Source organism: Thermobia domestica, chromosome 17 (assembly GCF_964235325.1).
Source record: "Thermobia domestica chromosome 17, izTheDome1.hap1.1, whole genome shotgun sequence".
Lineage (NCBI taxonomy): Eukaryota > Metazoa > Arthropoda > Insecta > Zygentoma > Lepismatidae > Thermobia > Thermobia domestica.
In genome coordinates, this window is record NC_137470.1 from 104,578,045 (window position 1) to 104,598,229 (window position 20,185).

Here is a 20,185-nt window from a genome sequence, read left to right on the forward strand (position 1 = left end):
TGAATGAAGTTACAGTTTGAAATGGGGGCTTGCCATCGACACATTAGCGTAAAGGACAATTACGTCCAAAATTCGTCTTTTGTGAACGACTTCGTGAGAAATAGCTTATACAATATATTAAATATTTGTTTATTAAATATAAACAAAAGAAATATCATGGAATTCAACGCAAACGCACACCCCAAGAATAAACTACCCCTTTTTAGGGGAAATGAGTTACGCCATATTGTCATGTTATTAATGAAACATCAATACCACCTGACTTTTTTTTTTTTTTTTTTTTGTGGAGAAAATCGTCAAGATCGTGAGTAAAGTGCCCCCTCTGGACGGATTTAGGATTTTAGATTTCTGGGCTTTGGGCATCTATGGTCATGTTAGCCTGTCACGTTTGTGAGGAATTACGTTCCTCGGCGAGTACACTATCCGGGGAAAGGGAAGGAAAAAAGAATTGGGGAAGGAAGGAAGCGGCCTGGGACCTATAAGTTAGGTACCACCCCGGCGTTTGCCTGGTGTGAATGAGGAAAACACAGGAAAACCTCATTTAGGATGGCTGGCCTGAAAAAGCGTTTTACACTCTTTCGACCGAGTGAATCCACCGGGAATCGAACCCGGGACCGCTCGTACCAAAGGCGAGAGCGTTAGCGACTACGCTACGCAGGGCCACCCCCTGGTATCGGTGAAAACGACATACCACAATATAAGGTTTTTAAATGAAATATAAACAAAAACGTTTAACCTCCTTCAGACAAATTTGCCGTTTTATACATTCACCTACTACAATATTCTGAGTTTTCTGGGTAAAAAAAAAAAAAAAAAAAAAAAACTGAAGATCTCCCTCTGGATAGTCCTATAAAAACCTTAACCACAGAAAAAACTAAGATTTTGATATTTTCTCTGTGTCTCAACTTCAAAACTATGCGTTCTACATGAGTGCACATATACAGGCAGAATGGACAACCATACATTTAATAATAATTTTATAAAATCTTTTTAACTTATCATCTCACAAGGTTAAATTGTTTTCCCTTCCCCCCTAAAATTTCAATGACACACTTTGCGTCACAACTACCTTCTTCGCACTACTGTCGTGTTCTCAGCGAGAATCGAAGTCGGAACCACTCGCACATACGGCAAATAATGTATTAATTGTGGTGAAAGCGTCGACTCCTATATAGGCCTGTAGCCAGAACACTAACACCAGGAAATTAAAGTAACTTTGAAAGGGCTAACCTGAGCGCACCTTTATTTCAAAGTACATGAATGTTTATTATTATAAATTTTCCTTAGCCATGAGCACAGGTTAATGTGATTTTCACAACTCCTGAGTAACGAAAATTAATAAAATGACTATGACTGCATGTAGAGGACAGAATCATTTGAAGCTGCCAGAGAAAAGGTCAGAGCAGCCACATTGGCACAATAAATGAAATACTGCTTCGAGAAACTTGAATTGGCAAATAATGAATAAGTCGCTCCTTCACCCTTCAGCGATGCAAGGAATCGTTGTGATGTAAATAAGGACATAATCTTTCACTCGATAACAAAGCGGTCATTTTTTTTTTTAAAACTGTGGCCTTTTCTCGCAGAAATAACGGACCGGAAGTAAACCAACTAATGAACTCCATGGTCTATGGAACCCGAAGGTTCAATGCAGCGTTCACAAAAGCTCTCCACTGACTTCCGTCTTTAGCCAACTGGATCCTTTTTCTACTTTGTATTCCTATATCTGCTAGGTCCATCTTAATATTGTCCTCCCATCTGCGCCTAGGTCTTGCTAATGGTCGTTTTCCGATTGTTCTTTCAGTTAAGACCTTGAAAGCGTTCCTACTCTCTTCCATTCTGGCTACATGACCTGCCCACTTAAGCCTCCTATACTTGACGATCCTAACAATGTTTGGTAAACCGTATAAATTATGCAGTTCCTCATTATGAAGTTTCCGCCATTCCACATTTCCGTTTCTCTTGGGTCCGAATATTTGTATTAGGATCTTGTTCTCAAATACGTTCAATCTACGGGGACCGGAAATACTATGTAAAATTTTAAACTGGATTCTCTAATCCTCTCCATATCCATTTTTTCTTTTCCTTTTTACTTTCGAGCGACGACAAGAAAGTATGGTGATTATGAAAGAAATCAAATTCGAGGTTTCAACGGATTTACACGTTTCATGGTTCCTACATACCGAAACAGTGATTTTCCAATCTCGGTCCGTCCGTGTGTGTTCACAGGAACTCACCTCATCTCGCTACTAATTACAAGCATTCTCCCAGAACCATTACAACTGATATTCTCTCATAATCCAGTATTTCTTTAAGTCACATTGACAATTTTGAGGTATTATCGGAAACCGAACCTAGGACCATATTATTATTATTATTACTATTATTATTATTAGCTAAAATGTCCGTTTTTCGAGCAGTAAGAATACGTTTATGGAAAATATTTGAACCCTTTCCCCCATTATGATATGCATTTTAATGAAAGTGAAATTAGAAAACCCCACAAGACACATTATTTTTGGTATAAAGTTTGAACTCCCCTACACCCTTAGAATATGATCCTTGATCGATATGACATGAAAAAAAAAATTGAGGCAGGAACTATTCGAACGGGTAAACCGTTTTCCGTGATGCGATCATAAACAATAGACGTTTATGCCCCCAAGAAAAAAACTTTTCCCCTTGAATCTGGAAATTTGAGAAATGATGGTTTATGTATCCGCTTACTTGTAATGAGGAATTTATATACAGATTACGTTTTCATACCATAATGCAGTGTTGTCTTTAACCGCTTATTTAGGTCCTATAACAAGCACTTATAACTTAAAGCTGAGTTTTGTTTATTGGTCAAGTCAGACACGGACCAAGGAACACACCAGACGCGTTTTGGAACCAATGATCAACTTGGTGGCATCAAATGGGGCGGGGGAGGGGGGGGGCGTGACGCCTTTTTTCAAATAATTTTCAAAAATTTGTCCCGCTTTTAGCTTTCAAGATATTATATTGAAATTTTGCATACGCATTGTGTGTACCTATAACTATTTATCAATTTCTTTTCTTTTTTTCTTTTTTAGATCTCTACGTCAACCGGGCCCGAGGAGCTCAAACTTTTTAAAAAAGGGATTTCTTCGGAAAATTTCCCGGAGTTTTCCTAATTTCCCCTTACTAGTGTATCACATGGGCATGCGAGTGGTACCCCTTGAAAGGTTGCTTTATTATGAAGCGAATGATGTATGAACCATGATCAAGGGAAAAATAGTTCTGTTTTAGGAAATGTCTACATCACGTCGTATAAATATATGTATTCTATATACGTATAAAAAAAAAGTTTGGTCGCCTTGAGATTTTTTTAAAAAAAATGCCGCCCTTAGCTTAAGATATCAGATTGAAATTTTGCACACGTTTTGTGTACATAATTCTGTATTTTTTCAGTGATTTTCAGATCCTTACGTCATTCTAGGCCCGGGCCAGAAGGGCGCAAACTTTTTGAAAAAAGTTATTTCCATGTTAATAACATTTTGAAAAAAGTTATTTAAAATATCTTCGTCTTACCTTTGCAGGATAAAGAGTAAAATACATGTTGCAGTGAAATTACGGCAAGTCTCAATGGTTACTGAGAAGAGTTTATAATTGTCTTTCTATGCACATTCACTCTGAAACAACTGTTAATAGTTTCGGGACAGTGATTTGGTTCTTGGAAAAACTGTGTATGTTGGTATGAGCAATTACAGACAAGTAAAACCAGGGTGTTAAGTATTCACTCACATAATGTACCTGCAATAGGCCTTCTGTTAAAGTGACAAATTCTATACTGCACGAGCTACCTTGGGTGCCTGAACAAAAGTTTCATACATAGAATGGACTTGGTAAAGAGGGGTTCAATCAACTGTCAGCTTGCTGTTCATCAGTTTGCCGATGGAATGCAATCGTTCTGTCTGACCAGTTGTAGTAAACTGTACGAATGCCACCTTGAGCCACTCCCTTTTACAGGGAGAAGAGCATAGCCAATACGCAATGATGTCATTTGATTTTAATAATGCCATACCTTACATTTAGCACTTAACATGAATTATCCGATAAATGCAATACTAGGCTCGAGGTCGCCGCCTGGAGAAGTTTTCCTGAAATAAATGCAATGTGATACCGCTGTCCAAGTCCGTAGCAACCAATGTTGCCACCTAGAAGTCAATATTGGCGTATGATCTATCGTTCACAAAGAATATAGTTGAAATAACCAAAATAACGCAAATTACTCCTCGGATTGCAACGAAATAATAAAATAACATAATACTTCAAGAAAGAAGTTTCACGCATAAATTTCAGCATCAGAACATCAATATTATTCGACTTATAACAAGAAATAAAAAAATGATATAACCACTACCATTTTAACAATTTTATGAAATTTGGAATTTAATTCAATTTTCTTATTTTCTTTTCAGTCTTGATCTCCTACGACTTCCTGCTATGCTGCAATGAAGAAAATGATAGATGGTTGTCCTTCTGGTAACTTTTCATGTTGTAGCCATAATTATAATAGGATTAGGTTAGCCGTAGTTTGTAGTTACTTGTGTAACTTGTTTTAGCTGTAGCTGGTAGTTTCTTGTTTGGTTTGGTGTGATTTAGTTTAACGTCCCACAGTTATGCTTGCTAGGCTAAAGGAGACGTGGAGATACTGATTACAGTGGAATCCGAACCACTTTGGTCGTTCAACTGCACCCCCACCTGGAATTGAAGCCGGGACTGGTAGTTTCTTGTGTACGTTGCAGTACTAGTATTACTAGTGTAGAGTGTAGTACTTTCTGTGGAGTAGAAGTAGTGTTGTTCTCAGATCAGTGTATAGTAAAGACTATGTGAAGTGTGCCCCTCAAGAAACACCTGAAATTACGCTACTGCTATGTTTATATTACAGACGTCCCTAAAAGTCACTTTTGCACAGATTTCTTAAAAGAGGTGGCATTGGTGATGGGTGATGATTTCAGGGGTGGTCTGGTCCGGGGAAGACCCGCCGTGGAGCTACAACCTTCCCTCTGGGGATATATCCCATCGTGGTCAACGTGGATTACCAGTAAGATTTTTTTTTTTTTTTCACTATTTCATTCGCCCTTTGTGCAATGAAATTCCTCCTGCAGAAAAATCACAAGTCATTAGTAGTAATGGTAGAACCCATGTTTTACTTAGTCTCTTCGAAAAATAGAAACATTCCTTTGACACTTTATCATTCTTCGAAGTTATAAAAAATGTGACAATGAACTAGCTAGACGTATTTTTGCTTGGGACCTATGAAACGCTATTCAGCATTAAATATTGCGTGCATAAATGGTACATTCAAAACGAAGCAACGTCTTACGCAGACAACAGAAAAAAAAAAATAAACATGAGCATAAAAGGGCTGCAAAGTGAAATTCGAACCACTACTCGGATTTGTATCAACAAACAAGCATTCCAATCAGTACCATCAGGAATCAAACCATGGAATGCGTGCACAGAAAGTACGCATGCTAGCTCAACGTTCATGAAGAGAGACCCGTATCAATATGATCAATGCATTTCTCAATCAAGGACCAGATGATTTTTAATAGCACACGTTAAAAGTTAATATTACATTTTGCAACTTTAAGGGATATTACCAGGTCCGTAGCTAGGGGTGGTTAAGGGGGCTCATCCCCCTGCGTCCAACTTCAGTCCCCTAAATATTTCAGTTGTTCTGTGCTGTGCATGTATGAATGTAAGATGAACTCAACTGAATCCCTTCCTTTCCAAAAACATATTGGGATTGACCCCATGTCTTAGTGTTCTGGCTACAGGCCTGGATATTATCACTACTGTAAATGAAATTAAATATAAGTTTTACGACCCACGATTATGCCGACTAGACGGTGATGATTAGAAATGAATGGAATAGTGGAATGAATAAAGTGGAAGGAAACACGAGAACCCTAAGAAAATGCATGCACATGGTGTTTGTCCACCACAGAGCTCACTTGGCACAAGCTGGGATCGAACCAAGGACCTCACAAACCAGAGTTGAACGCTCAACCGCTCAGCCAACGTGGACCACATTACCACCACTGTCTAAGGGTTTCTGGTAACAGAATATTTAAGAAGATAAACCAGCAAAGGACAAAAGCAACTATCTGTTTCACGAAATATGTATTTCCCTGTAATATTTGCATTTTAAAGTTTTAGCGTCATTTTCCAACGTCGAGGCTACAATATGAGACGAGATCCTATAGCTTAAAGTGGAATTCGAATCACAGTAATAGATTCAAATTTGTAATGCTATTCCAGCGGGAATCAAACCCGGGAGTATGTACACCAAAGCCACACGCATTAGAAACGAGACTGGTGGTGAATCTCCTTTAAATACATTCTTAATTAAAAAATGGGTACCTTTTTGGCAATTTATTAAGTTCGCGAATACACACAGGGGGAGCAAACTAGAAGTAGAAGGCCGTATGTGATCCGCGGGCCGCCAGTTGGACTATAACGATACGCAAATATTGCACATTTTCACGGTATAGCTAACAATGGTATCGTATATTAGAACATCCTATAGCTTTAGCGACATTGATGTTCAGAACTAAAGCGAAATTAAAATTCATGATAAATTTGTGACACCGAAACTAAGGTTTCATTATATATCGAAATTGATTTATTTTATTCACTTTTTTAATTTTCTTTCTCAAAAATATACTTGACTAAGCACTATGTTCCACTTAAAACGAAGATTTCAATAATAAAATCAAACGCATGGCTGTGCAATGTTTAAAATTTTCAGTCTAATACAAGAGCGCCTTTAAGTTAAAATTGGTCATTGTAACATTCTTCAACGCATTTATTTATTTATTGGAAGTTAATTTGGAGTACAGAATTTCCGTTAACGTTCTACTGCAGATACAACAATACGCGTAAATACGGCAGATAAATACTCCTTCTCTGATTAGCTAATTAAAGCACGTGACATAACGAATTTTATTCAAGCGTGCATCTCAAACAAAAGACAGTTAGATTACGCTGAGTGATCATCAGAGCAGGTACGTATAGCACCTAATATGAAAATTATTTATTTTATGTTATTGTTTACTACTTTATATCGTTAGCTATAAGTTATATTTTTATGTTTTTAATATTTAATACGAAATTATAAAAATTTCAGGAATAAATAATGAATAAATGACATTTTGCAAAATTGATAGAGATGGTGGAGGATTGTGATGCTAGTAAAGGGAATATGAGATTTTAACTTTTATTTAAAGGAATAGCTAATAATGGGGATTTGATACAATATTATAACTAGTTTTTTATATGACACGCATCCAAAACGTGAAAGTGCAACAAAAATCGAATTGTGTTATTGTTCGTGTTAGTTCATCTCGCATGAAAAGAAGATATTTCGTTTTCCGAATGGGTTGAGTTGTGTTTTACGGCTTTATGCATCACCGCTGTTATGTGATTTTAAGTTCAGTGTTCCGTCCAGCAGCGAGGCTATATGAGACGTGGACCTACAGCTTAACATCGGATCCGCACCACATGAGCTCCCATCGGGGATTGAAAACGGGTCTCTCACGCCGAACACTGATGTTATGAAGAACGTCCTACTATTAATGCAGGGTCCAAACTATGACAAGATTTTGAATCCGGTGCACTTGGGGGATGCGCAGATCGTGATACCTAGCAATAATAGGCCGTGTCCGAATACACTATTTGGATTACAGGACCCCGCCACCGATCCGGTGATTTTCTAAAGGATAATAATTTTAGGGGCATCACGTCTTCCATAAACTCAATGTCCTAACAGTTGGGTGTCACTGTTAGGTCCGTTTGATATGGATGCATCTACCGTAAGAATGATTTTTCTCTGTAGCAACTGGTGATGATGGAAATGAAAGGAATTTTTAGTTTCATCTCACAATTATGTTCTGAACGGTTAAAGGAGACAGATGATAAAATGCAAGTGATTATGAACGAATTAGTGGAATAAAAAAGCGGGAGGGAAGGGTTGTTGTTGTTGTTGTTGTTAATGATTTCAGCAGTGAGGGAATGTGAGACAGCCGCGCAGCCAGAAATGTGTTGGGGGGTCCACCACTAGTAGTCACTGCCTAGGTAGTACTGAACTGTTATTATTCTATAGTCAATAAAATGATAAGTAATTTTAAAGTACTGTCACCTACATTCTTAGCAAAAAATATTAAAACAATTATTTTTATATAAAAAAGAAAGTACATATGTAGTATAAGATCAAATTTTTAAGGTACATTAACAATTTCTATCCTAGAGAAATTATATATAGTTTTCTTAAAGCGTAGAAATGTTTTTCGAGTTACGAAGACTGGGGAGGGGTTTAGACCCGGTAAACCATCCCTGGGGGTGCGCCCTGTAAGACATAGAACCTAGCTGGTACATTTTTGGATTTGAGGGACCAGAATTTTTTGGTTAAAATTAGTACTTTTTCGCTATATTTTCTGTATTTTTTGTTTGTTCAGGTTAGGTTAGGTTAGCACTTACCTTCACAATTTGGAGAGATCAGCTTACTTGCTATATTTCTGTAATTTTGTTCGTTCAGGTTAGGCTGGATTTGGTTAACTTATTTATCTTCACTTAGTTATTACATTTTTGTAACATCATTTGCCCTATAAACATTTTTTTTTTTTTGTTTTACCTCATTCTGGTCCCGCAAATCCAAAACAATCCCCCACAGCTTAATGCGGGATGCGAAACGAAACGTTTCACTTTATTATCCGATGATTATGCCCGTTAGGCTAAGGAAGGCGGATAAGTAAAGCAAGTGAAAGATGATGATCGAATTGGTTGACTGAAATATTGGCAGGAAACAGGTGCGCCCTGAAAAAAAACCTACGAACACGAGTACTAAATAAAGGCAGTGTACAAAAGTACCATAGAAATGTGTTTCATGCCAAATAAAGTTTTTTCCCACTATCCTCATTTATACGCATACCCACTTAACGCGACTGCTCCCTTCGGACGCACTCTCTCGTACAGCTCAAGTCCCCCTGCTGCGCACCTGTCCTGACTCCATTAGATAGCATTCGTGCTTCTTGTGGCACGCAGCACAAGTTAGTTTGTATTTTAAAGTGAATTCGTATTTTATGCATTGCAGTTAGGCTTACGGGAAAATTATAGAAAAATTATACGAAAAACCGATCTCTCACACAATGGTTGAGTGCGGGACTACTGTGTTCACTCTGGCTGTGGAAGTTATTTTATCTAGAGTGTATTGATTTTTTCGATTTTAAGTCAACAATAGTTTACTTTTTTAAAGCGCATACCTTGTTTGAAAAGTTCTTGAAAAAACCTGTTTTTCGAAAAAATGTGTTGAAAAAACCTGTTTTTTTGAAAAAATGTTTTAAAAAAACCTGTTTTTTTTGAAAATTGTTTTGAAAAAACCCGTTCATCAAAAAAACCTGTTTTGAAAAAACCCGTTTATCGAAAAAACCTGTTTTAAAAAACCCGTTTTTCGAAAAAAATGTTTTGAAAAAATCCGTTTATCGAAAGAAAACCATTTTGAAAAAAAATTCAAAAAAACCGCGGGGTAAACTTTACATTAAACGCTCCTGTTCTTCATCTGCGTCGAAAAGTAGTTTTGTTTACATTTCCTTCTTTTTTTGTTATATTGTTAGGTGTGAACTGATGACGTTGTTGTTAGTTTCTTTACGCGATTGAGTTTCATTTGATTACCTAAATGATATGTACTGAGACTGCACTGTGTGTGGTCGATCACTTTTTTAAGTGTCTTTGTTAAGGTGGTCAAATACTGTGTTAACATGTAACTTCGTATTTAGTTCTTGTGTAGTGATTGTGATGTAAATTTACTTTAATTTTTTTTTTTTTTTTTACGTTAAACAATAACGAGAATGAGTTTTTGAAATATTTGGAACGGGATGGTTTAACCAAATAGGGGCATTTTTCCGCAGTTGGTCATCCGCCTGCTCTTCCAGCAAAAGTGTAATAAAGACTATGAGAATCTAAAAATTATCAATTCTTACTTTAAGTTTACTTTCGGGGCCGTCATTTGCGGTAATTAACCTGAAATGAGTATAAATACAGTGCGGACGATTAGCAAAAATATTACAGTGCATTAATCATAAACCAACTTGTGCTAGATTGTCATTAAAAATCACATATGCTATCTAACCGAGTCAGGGCAGGAACGCAGCAGGCGAGCGTTAGCGAGTAGATGCGTTCGTAGGAAGCAGGCGCGTCAGTGACTGTGCGTATAAGTATAAATGAGTATATTTGAAATGAACTTTGTATGGCATAAAATACATGTTTTGTGTGTTGTACAGATTTGCGACACTTGTATGATCTCTTTGTATACTGCCTTGTCATATTCATGATGTATTCAATCGGTACATGAATGGAATACTATGTAGTGATAAAGCAATGTTCAGAATACAAATGCTCGTTACTTTCCCCAATCCAACCATGTGCCAAGTAGGTCCCTCTGCTTGCCAAATAGTTCCAGACTTATAACCATAAAAAAAAGTTTTGATCTTCTTACATGTTATCAAGTACACAAACGAGCAAATTATCTATTTCCCCGGTAAATTCTTGAAACTTTGCTAGAAGCGGACGAACAATTATAATTTTAAGTTTTTTTTAAAAAAAACCCGTTTTATGTTTTTCATGCGGTTTGTATTACACGGAAAATTTATTGTAAAGTCAAAGTTAGGTGTGAAGGAGATCTCGCTGATTTACATACATCTGAATTTCGAAATTGAGGTAAGTAGTATTGTATGTTTTATTGATGTTTAGGGGGGAGCTTACCCACCCTTAAGTGTGGAATTCGTGTTGCTTTGTTAAATAGTGTGATTTGGTTCGAAAACTGTGAAGGATGCTATCTACAGCATCAGGTTAAAGCTGGAGAGAGTTTCGTAAAATTTGTCGTGGACATAGAATACATGCTCCAGTTTATCTTCTTAGTTACCTAAAGGTGGTTTATGTATATATATTTGGCTTGGTTCTGTAAATGTGGAATTTGCGTTGTGCTGTTTTGTTTATTTGTTAAATTGTATGTTATTAGGACTTTCCTTGTTTTAAATACGGCGGTGTGTTTTTGGCTGGAAAATAGTGCCGAGGAGCTAAAATTCCAACTTGTATTTTTTTTTTAAAAAAAAACGTTTTTTTAAAAAATAATTTCGAAAAAACATAATCATGGTTTTTTTAAAACGGTATTAAAAAAAACTAGGCCCATTTAGATTTTGCAGTCCATTCCGGACGGTGATTTTCCTTGTTCACCTCATCCGAAACAAAAAATTGGCCTCATCCGAGAACAGCACGTCATATGCGGATCGAGGTTTCTGTCTGATTTGTTCCGCGGTCCGCTCACAGAATTCGACTCGGCGGTCTGGATCACCCGCGGTTAGATGTTGGAATAGTTCTATCTTGTATGGGTGCCACTTACGCACAGATAAGATTCTCAGGATGGATGTACGGGATACACCACATTCTTGGGCTTGGCAGCGTGTGGGACTTTTTGCGAATGATGCCAATACAGCAGTGGATGTTGATGCTTAAATCGAATTAAGAATTAATTTTCAGAACGCGTCTCATAAGTTCCCCTTTCTCTCCCCTTTTTAATTTTTTTTTTTTTAATTTGCATGTGGGTGTGTGTGAATAATCTTAATTCGTATCTACATCGAATAAACCACTCGTTCAATTATTTCCCATTTCTTGTGACGAACAGACACACAACTCACGAAACAATACTGCTAATTCAACACAGTACTTAAGTCATAGCTCGATCACTACTTCAGACCCACGAAAGATATCTTTTGCTACTTGTTGGTTGATCGATATGCATCTGTTTTGTCAGTCTCACCAGTCACTAAGAGATATCTCACCAGAATGAAACATTTGTTGGACATCACTTTTGTGTTTCTGTTCGTTATTATCCCTAAAATGATGAATGGGAATCAGTAATTACAAAATTTGCATAGTATTGGCATAATAATAATAATAATAATAATAATAATAATAATAATAATAATAATAATAATAATAATAATAATAATATCAACATGAGTTGGCAGCCTTCCACAAAAAGTGACCAAATTAATACCGCCATAACACAATCCGCGTGTTAATCATTTGACGTGTGATTCATGGTGTTCACTGCTGTGCTCTGGTAATTCCGTTCCTTTTATCTTTCCCGGGTGTTCTTATTTTTCTGTCGCCTGTTTTTATCCTCCGTTACCTACATTCCAGGGGAGAGTCGAAAGATCGGAAGTGCAAGTGGTATTCAGGAATTGCATAAACCCGTAAGAGTAAAGGGTGGTCCAAAAGTGTGGAAAGAAATAAAATCCAAATCATTCAGAATTGGGTAAAAAGGAAAAAAGTGATGATAACAGACAAGGGGAAAATCTTTTGAGACATACGAGACCATCGGCCGCCATCTTGAAATGGCGGGAAGTTATTTTTTAAATGGGAACCCTATCGTGTGATACATCAAATAGGACTAAAATTTTTCCAGGAATGCAGTGGTAAAATGTTTTTGGGTCTATGACCAACTGTTGCAAAGTTTTAACCTTTAAATATTTTCATAGGAAAAATAATTTTTTTTTTTCAATATCCTATGTCTATGGAATTTGGGGAAAAAATGAAATATCTCATTAAAGTAATTAATTATGTATGCCTTTATACAACATTTTTTGGAATCCGTCTCGTTTTCCCTGAAATTCACTGAAGCAGTACCTTGAAACTTTTCTAAAAATTCTAATATTAAAGCTCATTGTTGGAGAAGAGGATGGCCAACTTGTAAAAAACTGCCACAGATTTCTGTAATTCCTAAATATTATTTGTACTTTCGAGCTTTCGACTCTTCCCTGGCCTCATCAAGAGAAGAGTGGTGCTGGAACATACTTTGTCAAATTCAACTATTACATGTCATATGGTGGTGATACAAGTTATAATATGGCGGAGTTGATTTGTGTGTTGTTTTGTTCTTTAGTGCAAAGATGCCATCTCGTACTTCGTGCTGCTAATTTTGTCGTTATGCCAATGACGTGCGAATTACCGGTTTCCATTGACCAGTTAACCATCCCTTACCTAAATTTTATTTTGGTTTTCTTAAATGAATAAATACATTCTCAAATACGGGTCTATCTAATCATTTTTGATCCTCAATAACATTTTGAAATATTCTACCTTGTGTTGTTTCAATTAGATAATTTTCGACAGACCTAACATCGGGCCATCTACTATTGAATCCCTAATCTGCTCCTTGACACGGGCCTCGAATTTACTTTAATTTTAAATTAACAAAAAAACTGGCTACTTACAAAGGAATCCTCCCTTGGAAAGCCTAAATATTTTTCTGACGTTTCGGAGCTCACAGCTGGTTCCTTCCTCAGTGACAAGGTGAAAAGGATTAACACGGATAGGAAATAAAAGTATAAAACAAGGAATACATACCACTAAATAAAGAAATGTAACGTAAAAAGTAGATCCTGAGATGGACGAGCAAAGCGAAATGCAAAAGGAGTGGACTGAATCGAAGAAAGAGCGGGTCTATGTTACGTCACTATTGCTAGATTCAAAGTACGCATCAAAGGTAGGTACCCAAATTCTATCAATGTTGCAAGTATCCAAGTTCAAAGCAGATTTGTATTTATGAATAAAGAATGATTCTTTAATCTTCTTTTTTTTTTTTTTTTTTTTTTTTTTTTTTTTTTTTTTTTTGCTGAACCTATTACCTTAACCTGTTTTATATTATGTGTATGTTGTTTTAAATGAAGCGCCAATCCCGACATGCCTTCTTCTTGTCATTTATTTATTTATTTATTATTATTATTTTTGTCTAATACACCATGTTATTTAATTCGGGTGTTAATATTGCGTTTTGTTTGGCCTATATATAAGGAGTCATATTCGCATTGAACGCGGTAAATGCCGGATTTATTTAGTGGATCAACAAAACTTTTAAATCCGGTGAGATGTTTTTGTAGACTTTTTGGGGGGATACTTGAAGCAGATATGTTATGCTTTGCAAGAATACGTTGAATTTTTGTCGATAGTTTGGAAAATAAGGAATTGCTATCCAAGTTTTTGCTTCTTTGGAAGTGACTGTTTTGGGGGCTTGCAATTGATCTACGTGTTTGATTAAATCACTTTTGTAAAATACACAACAGTTTTTTTGGTCCTATTTTGTATAAAAATTGTATTTCGTCATTAAGATCTTTTTGGCGGTCACAAATTAATAATGCTGTACGAAAGAAATTCTTCCAAATATTGGCCTTGTACAGTGGCAGATGAGCTGACTTGGATAGGAATTCCTGATTTTCCACAATTATCGACAAAAATTCCACGTATTCTTGAGTGAGTAATCAATTATTGGTAAGTAGACGATTTTTTTTTTTTTTTTTTGTTAATTTGAATCCTCCTCTCATGCGCTCATATAATTATAATTTCTTTGGTTTTGCCTATGTAACTCTCATGGCAACTGCATTTTATTTTATAAATACCTGATTCTTCATTGCGATCCGTGTAGTAACTCTTCAATGGGGTGAGGCTCTTTTCTAAAGTTTTGAGAGATTTCAAAGTCGTACGGAAACCGTATTGTGTACAGATCTTATTCAATGCAATTGTCAATCTCGGGAAAAGTAGGAAATCTCACCCATTTTATGTCATTCGAGTTGGTGTCAGATCTATCGAAACGTAAATTCCTTTTAACCTGGTTATACCTATTAATAATGGGCTGGATTTCCGTTCATACTACCTAGTTTTCTAAAACTAAAATTTAAGTCAATAATAACGTTTAAAAACCTAGTTCCTATTTGGACCCAGGCTTAATAGGAGTTTAAACTAATTTTCCGTAATCGGGAATACATGTGTCAAAATTAATAGTCAATCGCTTAAAATCCATCTTGCCTTTGCGCGCTATGCAATAGAAATTTAGTTAAATGGTATATTCGAAATATAAATATGTCAGAATCAATAAGTGTTAGCATACAATCTTCGTGTTTGTTTGCCGGCAAACAACAGAGAGCTTGGCTCCAGTCTAAAATTTTATTAAGTTGAAAATTTAGTATTTTCTTGATTTCTTATATCTATTTGAGAAAAGTATTAGAAATGTATTTACTTATCGTTAATTATTATAAAATCTTTAATGTGGACATCCTTCGTCTGATCTGTGAAAACACATTATATATCAGAGAGAGAGAGAGGGGAGGGGGGGGACTAGTAATTCGATGCATTCCTTGCAAGGGGATATTCTACAAGTACTTCGGAACATTTTCACCTATATGAACCGGGGATCGCAAATCAATAGTTTCTGAGTAATTTGCACATGTGTGATTTCTTTGAAATTTGCGGCTAACTTGAGGTACGCAAAAAAGTTTTACCTTCACCCACTTTCACATATCGTAAAGAGATAAAATTTTACATGTGTAATCCTCATACCTATGTACGTCATGTATTAACGTACAGCTCGTAACTCTGCACCGTTGCAATGTTATAGGTCCAAACGTGAAGTAAGGTGTAATGGTCCAAAATCCAATACTGCACCTCAGAAAGCAGCGTGGCAACATCGCAGAAGTACTTACCCCTAGAAAATGACTGCATGGTTGGGAAGAGGTGGAATGAAGATAGTGTGCGGTCAAGAGAAAACGCGGACTATGACGGATTTCATACCTAGGGTCGTGCATCTGTCTGGCCAACATTCGAGCATTGTTTCCCAGGAGGCAGACACCTTTTGTCAGCATGTCACGCTCTGAGATTTCACAGAATCCCGCAACGCACTCAGCGATGAGGCATAGTATATCCTGGTAATTGTGGTACCTTTTCCTGGAAAGCAAGTAGTAATACCCCATTCTGATCCCAAATAAACGTGACCATCTCTGGTCGCTCAGAGTTGAACACGGACTTCCTTTGGTGGTGGTACATTGGCATATTGTCACTGGTTTGATTAGGTTTTCCTTGGTTTTCTTCACTTTCACCAGGCGAAGCCCAGGAATAGTACCTTCTAGAAGGTCAGACTCAGTTACTTCCCAAACCCTAGACCCACCTACAAGACCGATGTGACCGCGGAGTTGGAAGTTCGAACACTTCCTTGAGTAATTTCCTTGCATAAATACATAAATAAATAGCAATCGAATACATCGCTTTAATAACTCAAAACAAAATGTACCACTACCAAAAGGAAGACCGTGTTCAACCAAAGCGACCGAAGTAATGATCACGTTTATTTGGGTTCAACATGGGGTATTACTACTTGCTTTCCAGGCAAAGGGTACCTCAATTACCAGGATAAACTATGCCTCACTGCCGCGTGCGTTGCGGGATTCTGTGAAATTCCTCAGCGAGGCATGCTGGCAAAAGGTGTCCTCCTCCTGGAAAACAACGCACCCAGACAATGCTCGAATGTTGGCCACACAGATGTACGACCCTGGGTATGAAATCCGTCATAGTTCACGTTTTCTCTTGACTGCACCATCTTCATTTCACCTCTTCACAACCATGCAGTCATTTCCAGGGGCAAGTACTTCTGCGATGTTGCTACGCTGCTCTCTGAGGTGCAGTGTTGGATTTTGGACCATTAAACCTTACTTCACGCTCTGACCTATAACACTGCAACGGTGCAGAGTTACGAGCTGTACGTTAATACATGACCTACAAAGGTACGCAGTATTACACATGTAAAATTTTATCGCTCTACGATATGTGGAAGTGGGTCAAGGTAAAACTTTTTCGCGCACCTCTCGTTAGCCGGCAAATTTCAAAGAAATCATACATGTACAAATTACGCAGAAACTAAGATTTGCGACCCTCGGTTCATATATGTGAAAATGTTCCAAAGTTCTTATAGAATATCCCGTTGCAAGGAATGCATCGAATTACCAGTTACCCTGTATATACGTGTATAAATCTTTCATCATCCAGCTTCGATACGGAATTCAGCGTCGACACTTAATGTTTGATTATAGCAAATAACCATATATAATTAAACATCTATTAGTCAATTAGGGAATTCCTTAACAGTGATTAGCACAGTACATTTCACTGTATCAATATAACGACCGTTTTAATTAATTTTTTGCATTTTGCTATTTTTCGTTTGTTTTTTTTTTTCTTCCTGGTACTGCAGTATTATTATTTGCTGCTTTTACTTCAATATTATAAGAGATTATTTAATATATACTATAAAAATTCTCACTGAAGTAATTATTTCGTCTAATACCTATATTTCTATATGTTGACATTATTTCTTTACAGATTCTTAATATCTATAAGATTCATAGTAAGTTAAACTGTCGAAAATCTTAAATATTCTTCGTACATGACTAAGCATTAACGTTATTTTGTTATGTACTACTTTTATACAAATCTGAAAATATATCACTCATTTTAAACCTAGTTCAACTTTCTATAAACTATTCAAATTAATCCTACAATGCATAGTGGGACACACATGATCCGTAGTGGTAAATAATCTGTGCTTTCCTACACAACGGTATGTAAAAAAAAATGAAATCTTTGAGTTTTACGTCCCACGCTTATGCCGGTTAAGCTAAAGGAGACGGTGATGATGAGTAATGAATGAAATGGTGCAATGAAGAAAGTAAGAGGAAACGGGAGAATCCCGAGAAAACCCACGCACACGGTGTTTGTCCACCACAAAGTACACTTGACGGGGGCTGGAATCGAACCTGGGACCCCAAGCACCAGAGGTGAACGCTCTACCACTGAGCCACCGCGGCCCCACACAACGGTATGTAGTTGCTAATGCATGTTGAACCAGATTGGGAACGTTCGAAGTTAGATGTAATTACACAGTTTCCGCATAGATGGCACTATTTAGCATACCGGTACTTCCGTTACTCATTTTTGTTTTCTTTTGCAAAACTATTTTTTTCCACAGAAAATAAAAAAAAATCATGCATTGTAGGGTTAATGCTTATATTTCAAATGTTTACTATTCTCTTAATTTTCTAGGAAGATGGAACGCTTAAATAAATAAACTGCGCTGTTAACGAACGACAAAAGGGAACTATCTGGTACTCTGTGGCAGTCTCAATGCTAATTGCGGCCTAAATATTACTATGACTTACTAAATAAATTTATATTTATGGAAAAGTCTAGGATTTTCGTAGTTCATTTATGAGACGCAAGCTTTCCATCTACCTTGGGAATTCACACCAGGAAATCTTCGAAATTCAGTTTTGACCTTTTGTATCCTAGCGACAATTTTCTAGGTAAATAGGATTCTACGTTTAAAAAATTACACTGCTTTACAAGCCATCAAACGAAGCTGCTACCGTATCAATCTCTCAAGTGCCTTTAGCGGCCTCTTCTAACGTTGTCGCTGAAGACTAATATGATTAAAATAAAACGTAATTTTCTATGGAGTCAGGCCCTATGAAGTTTTTATCTTGTGAGAATTTGACTTCTGCCTAATTAGGGAATTTATTTTAGGAAAATTTGTTCTAAACTTAATTGTTAAATGTACCAATATTTTAAATTATAACTTAAATCGACAATAAACCCAACATTTAGTTAAAAAAAAAAAAAAAAAAGCTACTTACCAATGAATCCTCCCTTGGGAAGCCTGAATATTTTCCATACGTTTCGGAACGCACAGTTGGTTCCATCTTCACTGGCAAGGTAACAAGGATAAAACACATAGGGGATAAAAGGTGTAAAACAAGGGATACATACCACTAAATAAGTGCAACGTAAAGAATGGATAGCAGAGCAAAGCGCAAAAGTGAGAGCTGAATCGAAGGAGGTGCGATGTCCATGTTACGTCACTATTGCCAGATTCAAAATAAGCATCAAAGGTAGGTAACCAGGTTCTATCAGTGTTGCCAATATCTAGATTTAAAGCAGGTTTATATTTATGAATAAAGAATGATTCTTTAATCTCCCGTTGTTTCTTTGTTTTTGCTGAACATATCATATTAACCTGCTTTATATTGTGTGTATGTTGTTTTAAGTGAACCACCAATCCCGACATGCCCTTTTGTTGTGACTTTTTTGATTGTATAATATGTTCTTTAATTCGGGTGTTAATATTCTGTATCGTTTGGCCTATATATGACGACTCACATTCGCAGTGAGCACGATAAATATTTGACTTATTTAGTGGATCAACAAAATAACTTTTAAATCTGGTAAGATGTTTTTGTAGACTTTTCGGGGGGTGATACTAGAAGCATATGTGTTATGTTTTGCAGGAATACGTTGAATTTTCGTCAATAATTGTGGAAAGTAAGGAATTCGTATCCAAGTTTTTGCTTCTTTGGAAGTAATTCTTTTTGGGGCTTGCATCGAACTACGTGTTTGATTAAACCACATAACTTGTAACCTTTTCCTTTTTTTTTTTTTTTTTTTTCCTATTTTGTATAAAAACTGTATTTCGTCATTGAGATCATTTGGACGATCACGAATTAATAATGCCCTGTGAAAGAAGTTGTTCCAAATATTAGCTTTGTACAGTAGCGGATGAGCTGACTGTTGATGTATGGAAGTAGTGCCTACATTAAGTTTTCAATATACTTTTCTTATACATGTATTGTAAGATCGGGTAGTCAGTAAGTCTAAAAATGGAAGACAGTTACCAGATTCACGTTCGAGGGTGAACTTCAGCCTAGGATGCTCATTGTTGAATTGTTCAAATATTTGTAAAAGTGTATTTTCGTCACGTACAAGTATTAAAATATCATCGGCATAACGGCAATACCTAATGTATTTAAATTTCTCCTGCTGTAAAATAGAAGTTTCAATCAACAATTTTTTATAATATTGAAAATAGTGTGTTGCCCATGGCTAAACCATAATTCTGGGAAAAGTAATGATTTTTCAAATTACAATACATTGTAATTTGTTAAACAGACCTCAAATAATTGTAATGAAAAATGGGTTTCATAGGCAAAGTAAGTTCCAATGGTATGGACGGTTACATATCAACGACGTCTATGGATGCAAGTAAAATGGCATTAGCATTTACAAGTGATGATAACTATTGTTTAACGTCAAGACTACTTTTCACAACATATTTGAAACCATTGTTGTAATTACAGAGTTTTCTTTTATATAACCATTTGGATATTAAATAAGCTGAATGGTTAGAACTTGATATGATCGGGAGAAGGAGAACTTTTAGTAACTCACTATAGGGAAGCCAGCAAGAGAAGGTCTCTGACAGCTCGCACTGACGTTGCCACTA

At 36.5% G+C, this 20,185-nt stretch overlaps 2 protein-coding genes across 9 annotated transcripts in view; one reads left to right on the forward strand and one right to left on the reverse strand.

Annotated features, from left to right (window-relative positions):
• LOC145674276 (BTB/POZ domain-containing protein 8-like) overlaps positions 1–20,185 on the reverse strand; it is a 257,841-nt gene that overhangs the window by 153,181 nt on the left and 84,475 nt on the right. The window lies entirely within an intron of this gene.
• The window catches only part of LOC145674277 (uncharacterized), a 39,435-nt gene continuing 26,222 nt past the window's right edge, over positions 6,973–20,185 (forward strand). The window contains exon 1 of the mRNA XM_081744122.1: positions 6,973–7,037. The gene's annotated coding sequence lies outside the window, so the exon portion shown is untranslated. The remainder of the gene's footprint in view (positions 7,038–20,185) is intronic.